Here is a 26,417-nt window from a genome sequence, read left to right on the forward strand (position 1 = left end):
GGAAGGGGGAGGGGGAAGAGGGGAGGGGGTGCAAGGGGGAGGGCCGGGTGGGGGGTCAGCACCGATCAGTAAGGTAGATAAACTGGGATTCACCTGTCCATCACTCCTCTGCCAGGTAAGACTCAGGTGATCCTCTCACTGTGTGTGTGTGTGTGTGTGTGTGTGTGTGTGTGTGTGTGTGTGTGTGTGTGTGTGTGTGTGTGTGTGTGTGTGTGTGTGTGTGTGTGTGTGTGTGTGTGTGTGTGTGTGTGTGTGTGTGTGTGTGTGTGTGTGTGTGTGTGTGTGTGTGTGTGTGTGTGTGTGTGTGTGTGTGTGTGTGTGTGTGTGTGTGTGTGTGTGTGTGTGTGTGTGTGTGTGTGTGTGTGTGTGTGTGTGTGTGTGTGTGTGTGTGTGTGTGTGTGTGTGTGTGTGTGTGTGTGTGTGTGTGTGTGTGTGTGTGTGTGTGTGTGTGTGTGTGTGTGTGTGTGTGTGTGTGTGTGTGTGTGTGTGTGTGTGTGTGTGTGTGTGTCGCAATACCACGGTGTGCTTGCTGAAGGTTGCTAGTAAAAATAAAATTCAGGCAAACTCAATAATTTAACGACTCATAACGTATATACATCTTAAACAGTAAACATAGCCCCAATAATGCGTGATAAAAGCAAGGTCGTCAGAAGCTTGTTTGAGAAAGTACGTCTGGATAAAGTGAGCGTGGGAAAAAGAAAAACATATTAATTCTGGATAAAAAGTACAAGAGACTGCGTGTTAACACCTTTGGAACTATGATATCTGTTTTACTGTATTGCATTCTTATTATTTTATTCTTGCTACTGACAGACGAGATTGCTGTCACTTTATAACGGTGACTTCTTACATTCCTGCTATCACCGGAAAACTTTTTTTTCCCGAAATTCGTCTGGTTGCATCACGAATCGAGGCAATACATAAGACATCATCGTAGGAAAGCGGTTGACTTCAGTACGGAGCGTTCTTCATAGCAGAAAGCTTTCACCAATTTCCTCAGTTAATTATGTGGAGAACCTTAAAATCTGGACCCATTCGTTTGGTGACTATGAGCCGGCAGGGAAAGGGAGATACCTTAAATATCTTCACGCCATCTCACATACAAATAGCCCTCTTCTGCCTGCCTCCTATTCCCACCATATTTCACTGCCCTACCCTATCTTACCGTGTCCTGCCCTGTCCTGCCCTCCTCTCGAATTATTTTCTCTTTACTTTCAGTGCGATTACGTTCTTCATTATATCCTCCCACTGCCGGACGATTCAGTTTAGCTTGGGATGGACTCCTTGTAATGAAGGGGTTAATGACAATCTCAATTAACTCCTCCAGAAGGCTGCAAAAAATCCTCGCAGTCAAAGGGTTAAAGAGAGAACGTCAACGCTGTCCCAGGCTATGTAGCGGCGAGATTCACAGCCACAAATAAGGACGGATCATGTGTACGTTGTCAGGGGTTTATAATTATATACGGATATAATCAACAGAGATGGACTGGCACGCGTTGATGAAAAGGAGTAATTACGTGAGAGAGAGAGAGAGAGAGAGAGAGAGAGAGAGAGAGAGAGAGAGAGAGAGAGAGAGAGAGAGAGAGAGAGAGAGAGAGAGAGATCAAGCAGCATGTCCAATGAAATGAGCCACACATCCTTCACACATATTTCAAATTTTCGTAATCCTGGCTCCACCTCACTGGAATAATATCTACAGACTTCTTTTGCATGAATTTCGTTTTACATACAGTACAGTACACCTGTTAAAAAAGATATGCCTGATCTTTGACATGAGGTTAACGTTACATAATTCATTCCCCTACTTCGACTCCTTAGTAATTCTTTGGCTTCCTTGATTTCCACACTTCGCTTTCACATCCACACACCCACACCCACACCCACACCCACACCCACACCCACATTTTCCGTATCTATCCATCTTCTTGACATAACAAATCTCATTTTCAAAAACACATCTCATTTTCAAACTCAATCACGTGTATATTCTTTACCACTTTTCCTAAATCCAATCCCTCCATACGACCACCCTGTCTGGGCACACTTCCCTTTACCCTTGTATCAATGGAAGCCATACTTAGGGAAACCACAACTAGACCTTTATGGAAGAAATACACCCCAGATTGTGATGGCTGTGTCTTTTTAATAAACACTCTTCCATTACGAAAGCTATTTCCACTTTTAACACAACTACACGATGTCAGTTGAATATTTACAATTGTTACGGCTATAATTATTACTCCTCCGCCTCATCCCTCGTGAACTCCCATCTTTTGACTGAAGTCAAGCACTCGTCCACCTCACGCTACCAGCGCTCCATCTGTTGACTGGATTTGATACTACTAGTTTCCCAACATGTCACCTGACTTTCCCTCCCTTTTTCTGTGTGAAGCGAGGTTGCCTGATTATCTGGTTTCCCGCGCAAGTTCAGTTCACACTCATCCTCTGCCCTGGGAATATCTTAGTGAACCACTCCTGACCTTTACCTGGAAGCCTGTGTTATAGGGAACCCATCTTCAACGCCTTCTTTTGCTGTAAACCATGAGTATCAGTTTTCTCCTTGCATTAGTTCATTAATCTTCTGATGGTGAATGGTTTTAGGTATTTATATTGTTTTTTTCTTAGGTTTAGTTAGGTTTAGGGTTGTAATTATTGTATGTTTAGTTTGTTAAATTAAATGAATAATCAACCAAATCATTATCAATCTACCCTGTAGTTTGTCTAGTTGCATAGTGTTCATGATCCTTCTCTTTTCTTATTGCTTTCCATGGGTCTTCATAGGGTAGATACAGTTAAATACTCCCCATGGATCGTAATAAATGGCGACCGTGACAGGACCTATTTCAGCTAGACAGACATTTACAGTAATGGTGTTTTGAGGGGTTGCTGTTGCTTGTTCCCATAGATTTTAAATTTTCCTTGATGTATTTAGCATTTTGGTATTAGTGTGAAACTTGTTTCCATTCGATTTAAAATCCTTGATGCAATAAACATTTTGGTATTTGTGTGAACTTGTCAGCACATAGGTTTATAGGTTCAGGAGTCTTCATAGAACTTATCTTTCATTTTTAACGAAATACAGGGTCGTTATAAGTTCTATCAAATGTGGGGAATATATCCGGATCGTTTATAATGCCGTATCCCACGCTCCAGTGAGGTCTACATCTGCTAGTTGCGATAGGGCAAGTGGCTAGTTTGATACACTCGCTCTTCCAAGTCCCAGATTATTCAAGAATCAAAGTTGTTTTGTCTTATCCTATAATCAGGGGTAATCCGGATCATGCTAAAAGCCGTCATCCTCTGCTCTTAATCATAGACAACGACTTTCGTAAGTTAATATTTTGGTCAAGGCTCTGGAAGTTTCCAGGACTTCAAAGAGTTTTCTTCCTGTAATCTGTGTCTAAAATATAACTTACCATAATTTTCTCATACATTTTAATCATGTTTGACCTTCAAAAATTTGTTGAAAATCCTAGCCATGAGCAATTAAAAGACTTAAAGAAAGATGAGTGGAAAAGCATTGCTACCTACTTCCAAATAGAAATTGAATCTCGTATGACAAAAGAGGTCTTAAAAAACACAATTATAGAGTCTTTAGTTCAAAGGGAAGTCCTGGGGACAGAGGCTATTGATGTTTTGACTCCTATGAGTTATTCCTTTCCTACTAGGGTTGATAATCCTTATTCAACTCATACTAAACAAGGACACAGTGACCCAGTGGAGATGGAAAGATTAAGATTAGAATATCAGCTTAAGATAGAACAATTAGCTCAAGAAAAGATAATGAGAACAGAACAATTAGCTCAAGAAGAGAGAATGAAAACAGAACAATTAGCTCAAGAAAAGATAATGAGAACAGAACAATTAGCTCAAGAAGAAAGAATGAGAACAGAACAATTAGCTCAAGAAGAGAGAGTAAAAATGAAAGAATTACAAATACGAGCTTGAAGCAAATGCAAATTCAAACCTTAGGGAAAAGGAAATTGAATTGAGAGAGAAATTAACTGCGTTTAAACCACACAAGGAAGCTGCTTTATTGCCTCAGTTTGATGAGAATGATGTGGATGGATTTTTAAACACATTTGAGCACATTGCCAAGAAAATGAGTGGCCTGAACAACACTGGATATCAGTCTTGGTCCCAAAGCTGATCGGAAAAAGCTCAGAGAGTTTATAATAGTTTTGATGATAAAAATGATTATAATGGTTTAAAGACTAGTATTCTTCGTGCATATTCAATTTCTCCTGATGGATATCGACAGAAGTTCAGAAAACATGTAAAATCAATTTCTCATACTTATGTGGAGTTTGCAAATGATAAATTAAGACAGTTTAAGAAATGGCTTGAAACAACTAACACCTCAACATTTTAAGACCTGTTGAATCTCATGGTTTTGGAAGAGTGGAAGAGTAAGTTGCCATTCACCATCCTGAAGCATGTGGAGGAGCAAGGACAGAGGGATCTCATGAAAGCAGCGGAGTTGGCTGACGCCTATGATTTATTGATGGGATCTCTAAATAACAGGAGTGGTTCCATCTCAGGTGTTAAGTACTCCTCTGGTGTAAGCTCCGGTATGGCGGGTGGTAAGCAGAGCTCTTCACACTTGATGCCTTGGACTCAAAATATCTCCAATATATCCTGTAGTTATTGCAAAAAGCCAGGTCATTCTATCCAGTCCTGCAAACACCCTAATTGTAAAACTTCAAAAAACATGTTTAACCCCAAAGAAAAATCTCCTCATGAAATTGAAAAGCCAGTAGTGACTTATGATTCAAATAAGCCTCATCAGAATTCCTTCCTTCCTTTTATGTTTCAGGGTACAGTCTCACTGAATAAAGATGATGAGTCATATCCCATTACTATCTTGAGAGATACTGGAGCATCTCAATCAATTTTGGTCAGAAATGCTATTCCTTGTGTATCTAGTGCCTTCACTGGGGAGAAGGTGATTTTGTCTGACCTTTCATCTAATCCCTCCTATCCCTTAGCTGAAGTTTATCTCCAGTGTGACCTTTTATCTGGAAATGTTAAAGTAGCTGTCAGAGAAGACCCTTTGCCAGTCAAGGGATCTCATCTGCTATTGGGAAATGATTTGGCAGGAGAACTCATTGTGCCTATGGTTTCAGTGGTTGAAAACCCTTTAACTGAGAGCCCAACTGAGATTCTAGATACTGTTGCTCCCCACTTATTTCCCTCCTGTGTTGTAACTAGGTCACAGAAGGCTAAAAAGAACAAAATCAATCCATTACCACCACCTGCTCCCAAGGAATATCTGCTGGATCAGACTATCTCAAAGAAAACCTAATTAAAGCTCAGAAGGCTGATCCATCACTTGCTACCCTGAGACATGCTGCAGTCGAAGGTAAAGACCTAAATACATTGCCTTGTTTTTACTTCCATGATGGCGTTTTGATGAGAGCTTATAGACCACCAGAACTAAAACATCTTGATACCTGGTCAGAAATCCACCAAGTTGTGATTCCCAAATCTGTCAGACAATCCATCCTTAAACTGGCTCATGACGGGATAGCTGGTCACCTAGGGGTCTTAAAAACTTACAAAAAAATCCTACAACATTACTATTGGTCAGGTCTTAGAAAGGATGTTTCTACTTTTATAAAAACTTGTCATGTTTGTCAAGTGGCTGGTAAACCTAATGAACAGCTTAAGTCTGCTCCACTCCATGCAATTCCTGTAGTGACAGCACCTTTTGAAAAGGTAGTTATTGATTGTGTGGGACCTCTACCTAGGACAAAGAAAGGTAACCAGTACTTATTTACTATCATGGATACTGCAACAAGATACCCTGAAGTCTATCCCCTCAGAAATATCACCTCTAAAACTATAATGAAATCCCTGCTTCATTTGTTCACTGCATTTGGCATCCCTAAAGAAATCCAATCGGATCAAGGGACGAATTTTACCAGTAGGCTTTTCAAAAAGTTATGGAGGAACTAGAGGTTAAACATGTCACTTCCTCGGCTTATCACCCACAATCCCAGGGCTGTTTAGAAAGGTTCCACCAGACCTTTAAATCAATGTTGAAAAAGTATTGCTTGGAAAACCACAAGGAATGGGATGAAGGCATAGACTTTCTTCTTTTTGCTATAAGGAGTGTCCTCAGGAGTCTTTAGGATATTCTCCATTTGAGGTATTATATGGACGACAAATAAGGGGTCCCTTGAAGCTTCTGAAAGATCAGTGGTTTAACAGCACTACTCAAGAAAGTCCATCTGTATCTCACTATATTGATAATTTAAGATCTAGATTATCAGAAGTCAGAACGATTGCTAAAGATACCTTATTAAAGGCTCAGTGTAAAATGGAAAGACTTCAACATCCATCGTCTGTTGCACACAGTTACTCCCCAGGAGACAAGGTCTTGCTCTTTCTTCCCATTCCAGGTAGTCCCCTCAGGAGTAAATTCACTGGCCCATATGTAGTTGCCAAAAAACTATCAAAGTTGAATTATGTAGTACACACCCCAGATAGACGTAAAGACTCTCAACTTGTTCATGTGAATTTAATGAAACCTTATTTTACTAGATGCCCAGAGGAGCACTATGCAGAGAGAAATGAGGTGAACCCTGTACTGTTTGTGGGAACGGAGCCAGAGCCAGAGCCAGAGACTTCAGACTTGACAAACCCAGAATTGGACCTACCCCAACCGTCCGGTAACCTACCTAACAGCATGATCATGGAATCTCTATGTGATTACCTATCAAGTTTGACCAACATACAAAAGGATGACCTAGAATTGTTATTGAAGTCTTATCCTGAAGTTACTGCTGATTTACCAGGGTTTTGTGGTCTCTTAAAACATGACATACGGTTGGTTAGCGATGCTACTAGTCCAATTAAACAGCCAGCATATCGTCTTAATCCTTTAAAAATGAAAGTAATGAAAAAGGAAGTTGAATTCTTAACTGCTAATCACCTTGCAGAACCAAGTTTTTCTCCTTGGGCTTCCCCATGCCTTTTAGTTCCAAAACCCGATGGAAGCCACAGGTTCTGTACAGACTATCGTAAAGTCAATAAGGTCACTGTCTCTGACTCTTATCCCCTACCACTCATAGAGGACTTAATAGATTGCATAGGAAACTCCGAATTTATTAGCACAATAGATCTCCAAAAAGGCTATTACCAGATAGGTATGACAGACAGAGCTAAACTAATATCTGCTTTCATAACCCCATTTGGGTTATATCAGTACACTGTAATGCCATTTGGGTTATCTAATGCTCCGGCCACATTCCAGAGGATCATCAACTTCATCACACAGGATTTGGTTGGGACTTCAGCTTATCTGGATGACCTTGTGGTGATGGCTGACCAGTGGGACGAACACCTGACACGTCTCCATGCCCTCTTCAACAAACTAAAAGAAGTAGGATTTACCATCAACTTAGCTAAATCTACTTTTGGAGACTCTACAGTAACATATCTTGGACATGTTGTGGGACAGGGGCAAGTTCTACCGAAGGAGGCCAATGTGGAAGCAGTTCTAGCGTTCCCAACTCCAACCACCAGAAAGGAAGTCATGAGGTTTTTGGGGATGGCCGGTTTCTATCGTCGTTTTTGTAAGAACTTCTCCAGTGTTGCAGCTCCACTGACTGATCTCACCGCACTTCGAACCCCCTCAAGTGGACCTCTGCCTGCGAGACTGCCTTTCAACGTCTGAAAACTTTTCTTGCCAGCAGACCTGTCCTCAGAACTCCTGACCACTCGCAACCTTTCCATCTTCATATCGATGCTAGTGGAGTTGGGGTTGGTGCTGTTTTGCTGCAAACCAACCCAGTGAGTGGTGTTCTCCATCCTATTGCCTACTATTCGTCGAAGCTGAAAGGACATCAACGGGGCTACTCCACAATTGAGAAAGAGGCTCTAGCTCTCGTGCTAGCAATCAAGAAGTTCGAGTGCTATCTTCGCCACCATCCTCATCCTACTACTGTCTTTACGGACCACAATCCTCTTGTATTTCTCCAGACTATGAAGAATTCCAATCAACGGATTCTACGATGGGCCCTGCTTGTTCAGCCATTTAATCTTCAAGTTCAGCATATAAGGGGTGTTGACAACATTCTCGCGGATACCCTGTCGAGACATCCCATCGAGGCTACAGAGTAATCTACCTCCTTCGTGCTTCCACTGCGTAGGTCTTTGTGGGGGAGGTGTTACGGCTATAATTATTACTCCTCCGCCTCATCCCTCGTGAACTCCCATCTTTTGACTGAAGTCAAGCACTCGTCCACCTCACGCTACCAGCGCTCCATCTGTTGACTGGATTTGATACTACTAGTTTCCCAACATGTCACCTGACTTCCCTCCCTTTTTCTGTGTGAAGCGAGGTTGCCTGATTATCTGGTTTCCCGCGCAAGTTCAGTTCACACTCATCCTCTGCCCTGGGAATATCTTAGTGAACCACTCCTGACCTTTACCTGGAAGCCTGTGTTATAGGGAACCCATCTTCAACGCCTTCTTTTGCTGTAAACCATGAGTATCAGTTTTCTCCTTGCATTAGTTCATTAATCTTCTGATGGTGAATGGTTTTAGGTATTTATATTGTTTTTTTCTTAGGTTTAGTTAGGTTTAGGGTTGTAATTATTGTATGTTTAGTTTGTTAAATTAAATGAATAATCAACCAAATCATTATCAATCTACCCTGTAGTTTGTCTAGTTGCATAGTGTTCATGATCCTTCTCTTTTCTTATTGCTTTCCATGGGTCTTCATAGGGTAGATACAGTTAAATACTCCCCATGGATCGTAATACAATGAACAGAATTTTAGTGTATTGGCATAATCTTTGTATCTGAACAACTCACTGCATTATGTTATTAAGGCAAGAGCCCCTTATTTTTAGCACAAAGGATACTATAATCCTAAACTTAATCGATATACATATTTTTGAAGCAGATCGATCGTAAAATGGGTCTATTGTAGGGAAAGCCAGCCCACCAGATATGAAGGCTGCAGCGGATCAGGGGTGAATGCAGGAGAGGTCCAACTTTCACGAAGCCCTTCTCACACTGCATCTAGCAGGTAAAGGAAACCCCATCGAGGTCAAATATCTGCCCCTCTGCCTCTTCCCTCGAACCCTTTCCCACCCCCATCAACTATGCACTACTGGCTGTATTTTCATGAGATCATGAGGCTCTATAGCACATCTTTCTTAATGTGTTATATCTTTCAACTCCTTCATCCCTTCACTGCCATGACGTATTTTTCTCTTTATTCTTGCTATCCCCAAGCGATTTCATGCAGCTCAGCAACCGCCCCTGTTACTGAAGGGGCAAATGGGAAAACCCTTTAGTAAAAAAAAATCTAAAATGATTAAAATGAGACAGTAGGAATATATTAATATAAAAATTGCGTTTTCGGACTAACAGGATTAAATAACTCGTACTCTGCACAAATAAAACAAAATTAAAAGGTAAAGGTGTTAATGTCATAAACGATGAGAAATATAAACGAGAAAGAGGTGCTAAAGAACTTTCTCTCTCCCTCCTTCCCTCCCTCTCTCCTTCCTTCCCTCTCTTTCTTTCTTCCACCTAAAATGGCTTCTTCCCTTAAACGCTGCGTGCCTCCCTTCCCACCTCCAGGAAGGAAGGGAGGCCACGGGTCACTCCCAAACCTTTCCATCGACCCCCGGAGGTGGGTCTTGAAGTGGGGAATGAAAGTGCACGTGACCCTTGACCCCGCCTGACCTCTCGCAGATTGTTTATTCACCCCACTCATTAAAGAGGCTCGCTGTGCTATGTAGATGTTTTGTCAGCGGAAGCCAGCGCATCACTCGTCACAATATATAGGGGTAGGGGAAGTTCGCACACCACTATAACACATCATTCGCACATCACTTATCACTCGCACATCATTCATCGTTCGCACATCACTCACCATTCACAAAATCTCTTATCACTCATGTGAAGGTAGGCCTACTTTACTGAGGGATAATTAAATATCACTCTCTGCAGGATATTTGGATTGGGGATTCTCTCACACCAATCACTCTGCTATCATCAGTACCACTTTGTTTGTGGTGATGATTCCTGGTCGTTTCTCAGTTAAATAGTATACTGTATTTAAAGACTTCCATGTAAATATTCATCCAACAAAAACTGCCCTTACCATGAAGACAAAATGTTCGCCTACCCTGTTTTTCGATGTGGTCACCATCCTTCTACTTCAGAAAAAAAAAAAAAAAAAAAAAAAACTAACCATCTAGGAGTGCCCCGCTGAAAATAACCCAAAATTTTCCAGTCCATTGAGATCACGTTCAACTTAGCCAGCAGTAAAAACAAGAACCATACGAGCAACAAAAAAACAATGAGCATCATCATCATCATCATAACTGCCATCATCATTACCATCGACACCACTACTATCATCACCACAACCATCACACCACCACAACCATCATCAGCCACTCTCACCGTAAGCTCTCCCATACGTCTTTCTGGTGCTGCCTGGCTCCTTCCTCAGCGAACACAAGAATGCAGGTGTATTGTAGCTCTTTACCGCCGCTAAGTTATGGCCGTGTCCTGCGTTGTGGTGTCGAATATGGCCGTCACAAGAGGACACGCTCCGGTAATTTACAACTGTGGAGTGTGATTTATGCCGGCTGTCCTGTGGTCTGACTGGGAAGACGACTGAATGTTACAAGGGAAACTTCTTCATTTCTTTGCGCGTGTGGTGCTTATTAAATTATCGGTTAATTAAGTAAACTTGAAAACAAATAAATTTTTAAGGTAGGCCTATATGGAGTCTCGCCTTAGCTGAATAAAATAGTCTGACAGTAGCCAAAATAAAATAGCCATCTGAGAGCAGCCAGAATTGTCCGGCAACGATAAAAGAATGTGGCAAAAGCAAGAGTAAAATCCCCTGTGATTACAAGAATGAAGGATAAAATACGTCACGGTAGTAGAGGGGACAATGGAATGCTTTAATCCCTTTAGTACGATAGGAGTTTTTCGAAGCTAAATCTAATCCTCAGCTGGCAGCAAGGTAATAAATAAATAAATAATAAGTAAAAAGACGTCACTGTATTACAGGTGTTCGCAATTGATCTAAGCTTGATTCGTAACTTCCCCGTGTTTACGATGCAGGAGATTACCGTACACACGAATAAAAAGGCAGAAAAAGTTGACACATGATTCCATCAGCATACTGCCGTCCGGTCACCGGTAACTCTATAAGAAAAGGACTTTATAAACAGAAAAGCTTCATTATGAGATACTGTTAACGGCAAAACAACGAAGTAGTCTCCTTGTTAACCCTTGACTGCGTTGACGTCGATTCCAACGCTTTGTGAATGGCATCGTAACCGTAATCGTAATAATAGTTTTCCTGAGTAACTGTTATCGTTTCCAGTTCCATGGTGGATGGGATATTAACATGTCTGATACGAAGCCACATACACATATATACCTTATTTCCACATAATAACCACCTCTCAGCCATCCACCCAATATCCACATTACCAACCTGCCTACCCAATTACCCTCAAAGTCATCCACACACATGCCCGAGTTCCAACGACCTTTCTGTCTCCACCTCACAACCATCCACACTCCAGACCACTCACATCCTCACACTACTTCCAACCAGTCTATCCACTCGCTCTCACGCCTTTTCTGTCCAAGTCTCTAATCAAGGGGTTAACGGGTATTCCTGGTCCTTCGTAGGCACAAGTCATCTCTCCAACATTCTTCTTCAATCAGCCTCTTCCCCTGTTTATGACCTCCAACCTTTTAAATGCCGTGTGTCGTGCCCTGTCGATATGAATGGATCCTGATTTCGGTTCTCTTTAATCTGACTTTCTCACCCCAGGCTTAAGTGGGGAAAAAAAGGTCAGGATGATAACGGTCGTGATTAATTTGGCTCTCACTGGAACGGACAGCTTTCACGAGATTACAGCTTTTGGTTCCTTGTTTGTGCATGAAAATATACATGCATACAACCACCAACCACGCAACGACCCACCTCCTATGGCCACCCACCAAAATACCCCACACCCCAAACAACTACTAAACGCACGCAACCTGCAACTACATTCTCATCTGTCTTACACCAATTTTCACACAACCATCACACCATCACCGTCACACAATCATCACTTTAGTACACACATGCCCACTCACCAACACAGCCACCCACCCAGGCCGTCACGATACACAGCCACTACTCATACGCACACCAAGTTTCCGAAACACACACACACACACACACACACACACACACACACACACACACACACACACACACACACACACACACACACACACACACACACACACACACACACACACACACACACACACACACACACACACACACACACACACACACACACACACACACACACACACACACACACACACACACACACACACACACACACACACACACACACACACACACACACACACACACACACACACACACACACACACACACACACACACACACACACACACACACACACACACACACACACACACACACACACACACACACACACACACACACACACACACACACACACACACACACACACACACACACACACACACACACACACACACACACACACACACACACACACACACACACACACACACACACACACACACACACACACACACACACACACACACACACACACACACACACACACACACACACACACACACACACACACACACACACACACACACACACACACACAGAGCACCACTCACCCACCCCTTATACAGCCACTTACGACACATATACCAACCGTACAGCACCCACCTACCTCATATATAGCATCCACATAAACATCCACATAGAGACACCATCCAGTCATCCACCTACAACATACACCATCCACCACAACTGCACCTGTAACCACCCACTCACACATCCACATACTCCACCACCCACATCCACCCATTAAACACCCACCGACCACACACGCCACCCAGACTTCCTTCCCTCACAACCACCCATCCATAACCACCTTGCACTCACCCACAGTTACCACGCCTACACCATCCACACACCACCCTTCCCTCGCTCTCCACCTTGCCTACCCCGTCTCGTGAGTTGGTAAATTAGGGTCAAGTTCGCCATATTTCATGTTTAAAGTTGGCGGTCTCTTCATCACTGTCAGTCGCTGGATGAGACTGACTTGTTGGGAGGGAGGGGCGAAGGGGCAATGAGAGGGGTGGGAAGAAGGGGCAAGTGAGAAGAAAAGGGAAGGTGAGGAAGGGGGAGGGGGATGGTTGAAGTGTACCTGTGAGGGAAGGGGAGGGTAAAGGGGGGTGAAGGGTGGAGGGGATGATGAGGGAGAGGTAGTAGGGTGAAGTGGGTAAGTGAGGGAAGGGGGTGAAGGAAGCAAGTGAGGGGAGGGGAGTAGGATCTCTTGAGAGTGGAGAGGGAGTGGGGAGAGTACAGTGAAGGGGACGAGTATGGGAGGGGATTTGCAGTGAGACATGGGCAGAAGTGATGGAGCCAGTGAGGGGAGACGGGGCTACGTGATGGGGCAAGTGCAGGGAGAGGTAGGGTGAAGGGGCAAGTGTAGGGAGGGGTAGGATGAAGGGGGAGAGTGAGAGGGAAGGAGCAGGGTTCAACGGACGAGTGAGTGGGGAGCGTAACATGATGATGAAGAGTGAGCAATTAATGGGAGAAAGGGGAGTTAACGGGACGAATAACGAGTTAGAGGGACGAATAACGAGCTACGGGGACGAATGAGGAATTAAGGGGACAAGTGAGGAATTAAGAGGCCCAATGACGTGTACAGGGTACGAGTGTGGAATTAAGAGGACGAGTGAGGAATCAAGGGGGACAAATGACGTGTAAAGGGAAAGAGTGACAGACGAATTATCCCATTAGTGCCGCTGGTTCCTGAGTGAGGGATACTTTTCTCGAAGGACACTTTCCGTACCGCCCTCCGTCTATCGGCCCATAGTCGCAACACTCATAGGTTCGTACTTGGGGTTCCCCTCTTTATTAAATTCTGAAATATGTTCTTTTTAAATGACCCTGAGCATCACTGGGTTAGGAACGAAATAAGAAGGCGCAGGAGGAGGGACGGACAAAACACACACACACACACACACACACACACACACACACACACACACACACACACACACACACACACACACACACACACATTCACCCATTCACTCACTCACCCACCCATCCACCCACCCACCCACTCTCTCTCTCTCTCTCTCTCTCTCTCGTTAGCATCCTGCAGACACTCCGCGGGGAGGAAGATTCGGGGGTGGGGAGTTAGCGCTCACTCCACAATGAATGTATGTGTGTGTGTGTGTGTGTGTGTGTGTGTGTGTGTGTGTGTGTGTGTGTGTGTGTGTGTGTGTGTGTGTGTGTGTGTGTGTGTGTGTGTGTGTGTGTGTGTGTGTGTGTGTGTGTGTGTGTGTGTGTGTGTGTGTGTGTGTGTGTGTGTGTGTGTGTGTGTGTGTGTGTGTGTGTGTGTGTGTGTGTGTGTGTGTGTGTGTGTGTGTGTGTGTGTGTGTGTGTGTGTGTGTGTGTGTGTGTGTGTGTGTGTGTGTGTGTGTGTGTGTGTGTGTGTGTGTGTGTGTGTGTGTGTGTGTGTGTGTGTGTGTGTGTGTGTGTGTGTGTGTGTGTGTGTGTGTGTGTGTGTGTGTGTGTGTGTGTGTGTGTGTGTGTGTGTGTGTGTGTGTGTGTGTGTGTGTGTGTGTGTGTGTGTGTGTGTGTGTGTGTGTGTGTGTGTGTGTGTGTGTGTGTGTGTGTGTGTGTGTGTGTGTGTGTGTGTGTGTGTGTGTGTGTGTGTGTGTGTGTGTGTGTGTGTGTGTGTGTGTGTGTGTGTGTGTGTGTGTGTGTGTGTGTGTGTGTGTGTGTGTGTGTGTGTGTGTGTGTGTGTGTGTGTGTGTGTGTGTGTGTGTGTGTGTGTGTGTGTGTGTGTGTGTGTGTGTGTGTGTGTGTGTGTGTGTGTGTGTGTGTGTGTGTGTGTGTGTGTGTGTGTGTGTGTGTGTGTGTGTGTGTGTGTGTGTGTGTGTGTGTGTGTGTGTGTGTGTGTGTGTGTGTGTGTGTGTGTGTGTGTGTGTGTGTGTGTGTGTGTGTGTGTGTGTGTGTGTGTGTGTGTGTGTGTGTGTGTGTGTGTGTGTGTGTGTGTGTGTGTGTGTGTGTGTGTGTGTGTGTGTGTGTGTGTGTGTGTGTGTGTGTGTGTGTGTGTGTGTGTGTGTGTGTGTGTGTGTGTGTGTGTGTGTGTGTGTGTGTGTGTGTGTGTGTGTGTGTGTGTGTGTGTGTGTGTGTGTGTGTGTGTGTGTGTGTGTGTGTGTGTGTGTGTGTGTGTGTGTGTGTGTGTGTGTGTGTGTGTGTGTGTGTGTGTGTGTGTGTGTGTGTGTGTGTGTGTGTGTGTGTGTGTGTGTGTGTGTGTGTGTGTGTGTGTGTGTGTGTGTGTGTGTGTGTGTGTGTGTGTGTGTGTGTGTGGCGCCACTTCAACAACTGTTGTGTATACATTAAAATTCGTCGTAAGAAGTAACACCAGTTAGCTGTTCAGATAGTTCTTTATGCATCCCACACGATTGTAATAGAAGACAGACAGACAAAAAATGACAAACACTCTCTCTCTCTCTCTCTCTCTCTCTCTATATATATATATATATATATATATATATATATTATATATATATATATATATATATATATATATATATGCGGGTGGTATTCAGGGGTCATGTGGTGGCAGCGGTGTGATGGTTGGAGGTCACTGGGTAGCATGTGTTTCTGCGTGGGAAGTGGTGGTTGTGTGTAACTATGTGTGGTAGGTGGAGGTCGCTATGTACTATGATATGGTAGTTTGTGAGAGTTAGTACCGTTGGATTAATGTAACAGTTTGTAACTGATTATGGTGGTGTTGCAGGTGATGGTAAAGCAGTAGCAAATTGCCGAGTGGTATCAGATAGCAAGTGGCAGGTGCATCGTTGTGTGTGGTACATGGTGATGGTTTGTAAGCTGTAAGTCAGTACTTACTGTCATTATTACGGGTGGCTGAATATTTGGGAGTGTGTGGTTGCATGTGGCAGCTGCTGATGGTCCGGCAGGTATAGGTAACAGAGTATCATGATTTAGCTCTTGCGTGCGGCTGTGTTGTAAGTCAAGTTGGTATGGCAGGTGTTTGTGCAATATAAAGTTGGGCTGCGATTGGTTGTATGGTATGATTGGGGTGGCTGTGTGTGGTGGTAGATCATGATGATTTTGTAGTAATGGTGTACCGGGTAAAGGTAAAGCATATTTATGATTTTTGTGAGTGGTGGTTGTACAGCCAAATACAAAAACCCGTTCGCCATATTTAGATGCTTAAATGAAACGTACAGGACAAAGATGCTAATTATCACGTATAGATGTATGATATATACACCTCAGTCCATTACGTCACATTCAAGTGTCTATTAATCCAACAGTGATAGAGGCAGGAGAGACGAACTGACTTTAGCATTTGGAGGAACGAAACGGTGAGCGTGCTTTTGTGTGGTAGGCGGTGTGGCTGTAAGATAAGGTATACTCTGTTCACTTTAACATGGTCTAAAATTGTCACCTCTCTGTCTTGAATGCCCAGCTTTAACAAAAGATTAGCACCAGAGTACGATGCAAGTCACGAAGACGTGCTATGGAAACTATGTAGAGCCGCAGCATTACCTATTCCGCCACTGAGCCACGCAAAATAATCTGAGCCAAATTAAAGTGAAAGAACTATAGTCAGAGCTGTTTAATAGGAAAATGATATATGAATGACTGAAGACAAAGTGGGTGTGTGGGTTTATGCAAATCATTAGAGTGGCAGGAAAGGATGCATGGGAGTGGGACGGGTTTAGGTGACTGAAGAATGCATTTGGGTGGCAAAGCAGCTGTCAATAATTCCTTTACATAGTAAAGTCAAATTAATAATTTATGTAAGAAGCCGTATTAGCTTTAACAACTCTGGTACTGACATAATTTTTCGAAACGATGCCGGTGCCTAATGAAATACAGGGCGGGCCATATACTCATATAACTATTCACTTCCACGCCGCTGGCTGATTTCCCATGTATTGTGGGGACTGCTCGGTGTTACCAGCATCTGCCTGCATAAATTTATCTACTTTTTTCCCCCCTACTCAAAGTGCCACAACTACGCCCTTACTAACCAACTGAGGCGTCCCCTCAACACAAAATACTGCCACGGGAGTTTACAATGGAGTGTTATTTACGGGCAGCCATGTATTTCTGAATTAACCCCAATATTCAAGCAGGTTTGATTACTGTCCCTTCATTGCTGCAAAATCCGGAAGTGTAGAAGGATAACTACTGACTGGAGCAATGCATGGGCAGTGGATGAGTGGGTGATTTTTCAGCGTGATTACGTGGCGCTGGGAGTGGGGTGGTGAGTGCGTTGTGGAGGTGGTGAGAATGCGTTGAGGGTGTGTGGAGGGGGAGGGGAGAGAGTAGTGGGGAAATCATGTGAGGTGGAGGGAATGAATGCACCTCCAGCAGTGAGGACAGTAACACCAACGTTCAGTATCTGTTTACACCAACGTTCAGTATCTGTTTACACCAACGTTCAGTATCTGTTTAGTGGCGCTGATTAAAATCCTGAGACATGCGCCAAATACATGCACAGCTACGGTCAACAGTACTTATACATGTCAGGGGTTCCGAAAATAACGAGGTGAAATTCCAACCCTCCCAACCCGCCTGAATATTTCCTTGTTTGTGTAACAAGATCTCATTAGGTTCTGACAAGATTTCAAGAATAAAATATTGAAAACAATCCTTCCAACCCGCCCGAAAATCTGCTGGTCAGTTCAATAAGATCTCGTTAGGTTCTGACAAGGTTTCGCGATGATGCAGAGAAATTGTACAGTCGAGGACGAACGTGTGCCTAATACTTAAAATTTTTTCTTCTCGCTTCCCTCTGCTTCCTAACATTCCTCAGCTGTGGAAAGCTTAGTTTACTTCTCTACCCAAAGATGATGATCTGCCCCAAAAAGGCTGCATCAAGAATACTGGCATAATATTAAACAAACCAGAATATGCTGTGCACACGGGATGGATGTAAATATGCTCAGGTGTCAATCCCAACTATCTTCTATGTTATTGAGTTTGCGTCTGTGATATCACGGCGTAATGTGCCAGGGATACAGACGTTTAACAGGCAACGCAATCGCTAAGCAAAAGGCGTTACGGTATAAAGCCAATGCGGAAACAGTCACAATAAACAAGTCAGTGAGAAAGCTGTAAATAAAATACTCCTGGTTTCCATCATCCGGTAATTGCATAATAAATCGCTAAGGACCAAGTGCTACTATAAACCAGCGTCGAAAGGGGCGTAAATTTAAACAAACCATCGGCTCGAGTACAAATGCTCCTGCTGTCTATCCTGGCTGAGACAAATAACGAGATTTTTTTTTTTTTTTTTTTTTTATAGCATCAACACAATCAGTTTTGGACCAGAACATAGTAGAGGATATTAAAGTGTAATGGGCAAAATAGACCAAGGAAGAGGTGTTAACGATATTTTCCATTGCAATACAGGGTGTCCCGGGAGGAATGTCAAAAACTTTGGGAAATGATAGAGGAGGGAATTCTGAGGAAAAAAATGTTATATGAACATGTGTCCAGATCCCAACCGTTACGGAGCTACAATTACTGATGACCTTATGGGCGAATTATGAAGGAGACCATTTTCTCCCTTAAGGTCATCAGTAATTGTAGCTCCGTAACGGTTGAGATTTGGACACATGTTCATATAACATTTTTTGCTTAGAATTCCCTCATCTGTCATTTCTCAAAGTTTTTGACATTCCTCCTGGGACACCCTGTATATCCAGGTGTTATATGCAAATGAAATCGCTAAGGACACTGTGTTGAGCGATATCTCTTACGGAAACGAGACCACGGCCCTAATACTTGATGCATACCCTGGTCTTAAAACTGCTCCTGGTCTCTCTCAGGTCCTACAGCTGTTAATTAGAACAGTCCCCCTTATAAAGCTGTGATGGGCCGTATTTACAAACTTTCTTTTCTTTAAGTTGTGTCCAAGGTCCATATTCTCGTCGGGTAAGGAATCTCCCTAACACCTTTTCCTAGGTGATTTATTTTATCACACCTTATTGTACTCATGTTACATAAATCCATCCAATATCACCGTACTCTGCACAAATAACGTACAAAAAGATATTAACCACCCATATACATAAATAAATCGCTAAGGAAAAGGTGTTTGGGAGCCTCCTTAACCGACGACAGACTGCATATATACACGTTCGTCTTCACTCAAACACCTACCAAACACTATTAAATCAGAGTAATAAAGTGACGTACGACCAACAAAACTATCTGTAATAAAGGGTGTTACGGAGAACTGATTAGGATCATTTGTAAATATAGTTCAAGAAGGGATTTATGATTAGAGTAGGATTAAATCTCACACAAATCCAGCTGGCCACCTAACCGGGTCAACCAGTAACTTCTAAAACGAAAAAAAAAAAAAATGCAAATGACACAGTAGCCGGGTATTTGATTTTAATGTTTGCAATTGTCGTTCTCAACACAGATTCCATGATAATCCGTGATTCTTGGTTTTACTCCATGCCGACTCATCGGACTGGGGTGAGAATTTATATACTCTCTTCAGCTCAGGTTTGTGTATCGCTCCACGAATCACATTTATAAAGGATCCTAACTAATTTTTACAGCAAAGACGTCTCTGTAACAGTTAACTTTTTAATACAGATCGTTATGATTTTCGCATCTTATCTATGTATGCATGTGCGTAGTGATTTAATTTCAATCAATCAATCAATCAGTGCATCTATCTGAATGTATATCTACCTACCGACGGCACCTGGCTATCTATGGCCAGCCGCCTAATATGGGAGGGGGTGGCCAGAAAAAAAAAAAAAATCGTCATGACACAGTGTGATGGAAATTTACTGCTATGGTTCGAAGTTTATCAAAAAAAAAAAAAAAAAAAAAAAAATGATAAGGAACTTGTATACCTACCGGCCCACAGCACGTAACGTGCGGGTTGGTTATAAAAAAAATTCACCGATTGGAAGAACAAAAAGCAAATAAATGAGGTTGTTGAAGAAAGAGGATAAGGTGGCGGTTCCCGAGACGTGCACATGATGGTTTCTGAATGTGGTCCTTACTATAGTTTAATAAAGACTAAGAGACCCGACAGAGTGTTTAGAGGGTGGAGTGTCGGTCAGGTGTCTTAGTAAGCGCTGTCGATACGAATGTGAATGTTGGAAGAAATAGTTGAGATGATGTTAATTACTGTGTCAGACCTGCCAACGTGCGTATAGGGTGAAGGGTTGTCTTGCTTACTGTTTTAGCATGTGCTGTGGTTAAGGCTGTGATGTGGACATTGTAACATCACTGAGGTGGTGTCCCGGCCGAGATGCAAGCGGGGAGGTAGCAGTCGAGCTATTTTGTTCTTATTTTTGTTGTTGTTGGTAATGCTGCGTTTGTCTGAATAGTTTTTGTTTAGAAATTTTACTCAAGACTAAGCAGACTCACAACAATGACCTCTTTAGCACAGGGGAGTTCTATGTATTTAATTTTTGCTATCTCTCCAGACGTTTATATTCACCTGACAAGAGATGTTTTGAATTGAAAGGTTAGATACGGCCTTCACCAACATCTTCACTTCAACTTAAATAATTTGGTAAGTCTGATTAACATGAAAGATATGTCCTCAAGTTGAAGGTGTTAATACAATTGAGACGTTGTTGTAATGTAGGTTGAAAGGCGTGGACGACAGTACTGATGTGGGTGAACGGGTGGTGAGAGAGTGGGTGTTGAACTGTGTGTAGGCGAGAGAGTGAAAGTGTGAGAATTTGTGAAAGTGTAGGTGAGGAGGTGGTGATGAGAGGGTAGGGAAGAGAGGGTGTAGCTGTTTGTGCGTGGCTGAAAGGGTGGGATGAGTATGTGGGTGAAACAGTGGGTGCAAGAGGGTACGTGGATGAGAAGCTGTATGTGAAGGAGCGGAGGAAGGAGGATGTGGGTGAGAGGGTGGGAGAAGCGAGGGAAGCAGTGAGTGAGCAACAGGTGCCATTTGGCTATGCACCAAAGTACGAGCAAATCAGGGAAAAAGTAGGTGATTGGTGTGGGTGTGGGCGTACGTGTATGACTAAGGGTGGGGAGGGGGGGTCCGTGGGGGTGGAGGGGTGGAGTGGTTGGTATGAAAGGCTAGTGTGGATGCAAGTGCCTGTCTAAGGGTGAAGGGGGTACATGAGTGTGGAGAGGTGGGAAGAGGTGGAGAGGAGAGGTGAGTGACGGTATGGGGGAGGGGTGAGTGATGATATAGGGGTGGATGTGGATGAGGGAGGGTGGACAGTAAGGTGAACAAAGGGGGGAAGTGAGAGTGAAGAGGTGAGTGGGAGTGGAGGGTAGAGTGAATGTAGAGGTGAGTGAGGGAGTAAGGTTGGGTAGAGGATGACGATGGGCGAGGTGGAAAGGGGCGAGGGCGAGGTGGAAAGGGGCGAGGGTGAAGGGGTGAGTGGACAAGGGTGAAGAGGTGAGTGGACAAGGGCGAAGGGGTGAATGGAAGAGGGTTGAGTGAGTGGAGGGGTGAGGGGTGGAGGGAGAAGGTGGTAATGGAGGGCTGATGGTAATGAAAAGATGATACTGATGAATGTTGGTGGTGCATGGTGGATGATTAAGTGTAGCCGTAATAATCAGTAAGAAATCCCTTGCAGAACCAGACCTGCTTCTCGGAAGGGTAGTAGTAGCCAGAGTCAAACATCAACCATACTGACAAAGTACAAATGGAATGGAATGCTTTTAGTGAGAAGTGATGTATGTGAATGTGGAAATGTACTGGCTATGACTATGTGTGCCAGTCTGTATGCCATCCCAATGAACAAACACGATTCGTAAACGTTAAACCATATGAAGGGACATACCACCCGCACCCACTTAAATGTCAGTCATTTCTTGGGGTCGAACCCTGGATTTATAGAACACGCAGGTCGGGAGAAAAACGTTATCAATGGGACACCAAGTTCTCCGGTGGTGCTGATTGGGTCACATCTTTCTGCATGTGGAAGACGATGATGGTAAGTGTGGGTGACGTCGGTCCACTGTGGGAGTTAATGTGGGGTGTGGGTGTGGTCAGCAAGGTGCAGGTATGAATGAAATGAGGGAAAGGGGAGGATGTTCATGAATGGGTGTCAGTGTTGTGAGGAGAGGCTGTGTGTGTGTGTGTGTGTGTGTGTGTGTGTGTGTGTGTGTGTGTGTGTGTGTGTGTGTGTGTGTGTGTGTGTGTGTGTGTGTGTGTGTGTGTGTGTGTGTGTGTGTGTGTGTGTGTGTGTGTGTGTGTGTATGTGTGTGTGTGTGTGTGTGTGTGTGTGTGTGTGTGTGTGTGTGTGTGTGTGTGTGTGTGTGTGTGTGTGTGTGTGTGTGTGTGTGTGTGTGTGTGTGTGTGTGTGTGTGTGTGTGTGTGTGTGTGTGTGTGTGTGTGTGTGTGTGTGTGTGTGTGTGTGTGTGTGTGTGTGTGTGTGTGTGTGTGTGTGTGTGTGTGTGTGTGTGTGTGTGTGTGTGTGTGTGTGTGTGTGTGTGTGTGTGTGTGTGTGTGTGTGTGTGTGTGTGTGTGTGTGTGTGTGTGTGTGTGTGTGTGTGTGTGTGTGTGTGTGTGTGTGTGTGTGTGTGTGTGTGTGTGTGTGTGTGTGTGTGTGTGTGTGTGTGTGTGTGTGTGTGTGTGTGTGTGTGTGTGTGTGTGTGTGTGTGTGTGTGTGTGTGTGTGTGTGTGTGTGTGTGTGTGTGTGTGTGTGTGTGTGTGTGTGTGTGTGTGTGTGTGTGTGTGTGTGTGTGTGTGTGTGTGTGTGTGGTGAGGCGAGGAGGCTGAGGAAGTGCGTGTGTGTGGGTGTGGATGTGGGTATGGCAGAAAGCTGAGGAAGTGCATACGTGTGGATGTGGGTGTAGATGTGGAAGAAGGCTGAGGAAGTGCATATGTGTGGGTGTGAGTGTGGGTGTGGAAGAAGGCTGAGGAGGTGCGTATGTGTGGATGTACGGCGAAGGATCGGTTATAAGGCTAGAAAGTACAGTTATGGCCATATTTAAGCATACACTTCTTCATGATACATTAAGAAACAGTGAACAATGACTTTCAAAGCCCAGTGATGTGATTTTCAAAGTCCAACAAACATTTCAGGATATTTCGCAAGGAATTCTTCATTGCTGGACTCTAAACTGTAGCGATATTACTTCTCGCAGCTATACATGTAACAAGGTGTGGGTGCGTGTGGGTCGGAGTTGAGTGGATGCAGATGTCTGGGTGTGGATAAGTGGATTCAGATAAGCCTGTGTGTATGTGTGCGGGTGGGTGTGGGTGCTGGTGTGGGTGCAAGTGTGTCTGGGTGGGGAGGAGGTCAAGTATGCGTTAGGGCAAGGAGTGAGAAATGATTGATATGGGCAGATATAAGGAAGCCAGGAAGGGGAGAGAAGGATGCAGGTACCGGGATAGTGATTGGAGGAAATGGGAAGGTAGAGAGGCGAGATGAAAACGAGTGAGAACAGAAAAGTGGGCAGGTATGTGCGGGTCATGGGGGAAAGTGAGGGGAAAGAAAGGTACGAACTGAATGGTAGTGGAGGCGTAAGTAATAGCGAAGTAATAGAGCAGGAGCAGAGGAGTGAAAAAAAACGTAGAGGGGCTCGGGAAATGAAGACGTAGAAATATAGTGTGGAGTAGGGACAGGGAAGAGGGAAATGAGTGAAATGAAAGAGAGAGATAGGGATGAGAGTCAGGGACGGAATAGAAGAATAATGTAGTACAGTGGTGGTAGAAAAGCGAGCAAGGAGAAAAGAATAAAAAGGGAAGCAGGTGTAAGGAGGCCATAGAGGAAAAAGGAGGAAGAGAGAGATGAGGGTGAAGGAAGCAAGGCAACAGGGGGGTGGGGGGATAATGGAAGAGGAGGAACTGGGGGGAAGGGTGGGCGGGGACTGGGGAAAGGGTGGGAGGGGGCGATGAGTATTTGTGTTAGGTGAGGAGGAAAAGCCCCCCCTCCCAACTCCACCCTACCCCACCCCACCCCACCTGCACACTAACCTAACCCTCACTGCACTTAACGATTCACATTTTATATTATGCTTCCACTTCGCCTTTTGCATGTTTTTTTTTTTTTTTTACCCATGGCCGACACAACACTACTAGTCCATTCCAGTGAACTTTATATTATTTCATTTAACTGTAGGGGATGATATAACACTTACATGCACGCACCAAAACGCAAACACAGCTGCATACATCATTCAACCTTACCTCAACACACTACACGAATGGCTCACCAAAAACAGGCTCAAAATAGCTCCAGCCAAATCTACAGTGACTCTTCTCACAAACTGGACAGCAGAACACAGTCACATCCCACATCTCACCATAAACAACACTCCCCTACCACAATCCTTGGTGTAACATACAATACATCAATGTCATTTAAACAACACATCACAAACATTAAAAATAAAATAACACCAAAACTCAATGCTCTGAGGTCACTTTCCCATACAACATTCGGACACAACAAAGAAACTACCACCACAGTATACAAACAATACATAAGTTCAGTGATGAAATATGCAAGCCCTGCCTGGGCGTCTAACCTCACCAAAACACACTACAACACTCTACACACCATACAGAACAAGGCCCTAAACATAATCACAGGCTGTACAGCTACTACACCCACAGACCACCTATATCAAGAAGCCAAAGTCCTCAAAGTCAAGGATCACCTAGACATGAGAGGCACCCAGTTTCTTGCTGCAGCCTCCATAAACCCACAACATCCACTACAGTACATGGCAGCACATCCACCCACACCAAGGAACATCAAAACAACACCCAGCACACGATACCATACCCAAATACTGTCATCTCTCCCCCCTCGCCCACCTTAGACCAGCTTCCAGAAGCATATCCACACTCAGATCACTCGCCGCTCCATTCAGTCACTTAAAGATAACACACAGCTGCATGCACGGCCTCCTGACATCCACCCTTCTGAATCCTATCTTCCTCGTGAGGACAGGGTCCACCTGGCCAGGCTGAGATGTGGGCACCATCCAGCCCTCTTAAGCTAACAGAAGAGGCTGGATGACTACATCGCTGATGCCTGTTCAGGATGCAACACAGCACCCCATACTATTAAGCACATTATGGGAGACTGCATTGAACACAATCACCTACGCCAACAACACAACATACACTCTTTGAGAGCGCTGTGGGAAAGCCCGGTCTCTGCCATGGGCTTCCTAAGGGACTCGGGGCTGTTCGGCCAGACTGCCTAGGGAACAACAACTACTACTACTACTACTACTGTAGGGGAATCCAAGGAGCCTAGTGTTAAAACAAGTACTAATAATCCTCTTACGGTTTGGCCATCTCTAGTGTTTCATTCCACCTGATGTCAGACGATTTTATTCAGCTGAGTGTGAGTCACAGGAGCTTGAGTGTTGCCTGTTCTTTATTATTTTTTACATTCTCCCCTTTTTCAATATTTACACCCAACTACCTCTGATTATAATGCTTTTCTCTAATTCAGCAAGTAGTTATTGCATATTTGTTTGTTTTTTATTTTATTTTTTTAAATATGTACACGTCCTCTGTCCCATATTGTGTCAAACTTTCATTACTATTATTTATCAAGCTGTTTTTAGTAACTATTATTATCTTTATTAAACTCTCTAGAGTCAAAGGTTGTTGCACGTGGGATTTTACGGGACAGTTATTAGCGTACCGCCCGTCTCTTTCAGGCTCATAGTCGCGAAATTCATTGATTCAGACATAACTCTTTATGAAGAGGTAAGCCTTTTTCATTTTATTCAGGCAGTTTTCGGAATATTTACTTCAACTTTCGAGCACTGACTTCTAACACACACACACACACACACACACACACACACACACACACACACACACACACACACACACACACACACACACACACACACACAATAAGTACCGGGTACACCTCCAAGTATCCTTTAAGTATAGTCTTGTTATGATAATAAACATTTCTTTGCCTCTACCATATCCTGTTTTTTTTTTTTTCCACGTTGTTTTCTCGTACAATCTCCTTTACTAACATGTACACCACTTTACTTGATTTCTCCAGCGTCTTCTCGTGTTCCTCCCCTCTTTTCAACTTTTATAAACAGCTTTTATGGCGAGTTTTTCTTTTTGCTGTTATTCACACCACCTGCCATTCATCCTTTTGCTTCTAGACAGCTTTCCTTATAAATGTAATATAAGTCAATCTATCTATTGCCAGACGCCTCAATCCCGTTTGGGGTGGCCACAAACAAATCGCCTCCAAGTCGCCCTGTCCCCCGCCATTTCACTGCCCTGCTCCCAACTCAACCCCCCCCTCTCTCATATACCTCTCCACCCCATCCCTCCATC

This window comes from Coenobita brevimanus, chromosome 24, assembly GCF_032717465.1.
Source record: "Coenobita brevimanus isolate Jiangsu-jjx chromosome 24, ASM3271746v2, whole genome shotgun sequence".
Classification (NCBI taxonomy): Eukaryota; Metazoa; Arthropoda; class Malacostraca; order Decapoda; family Coenobitidae; genus Coenobita; species Coenobita brevimanus.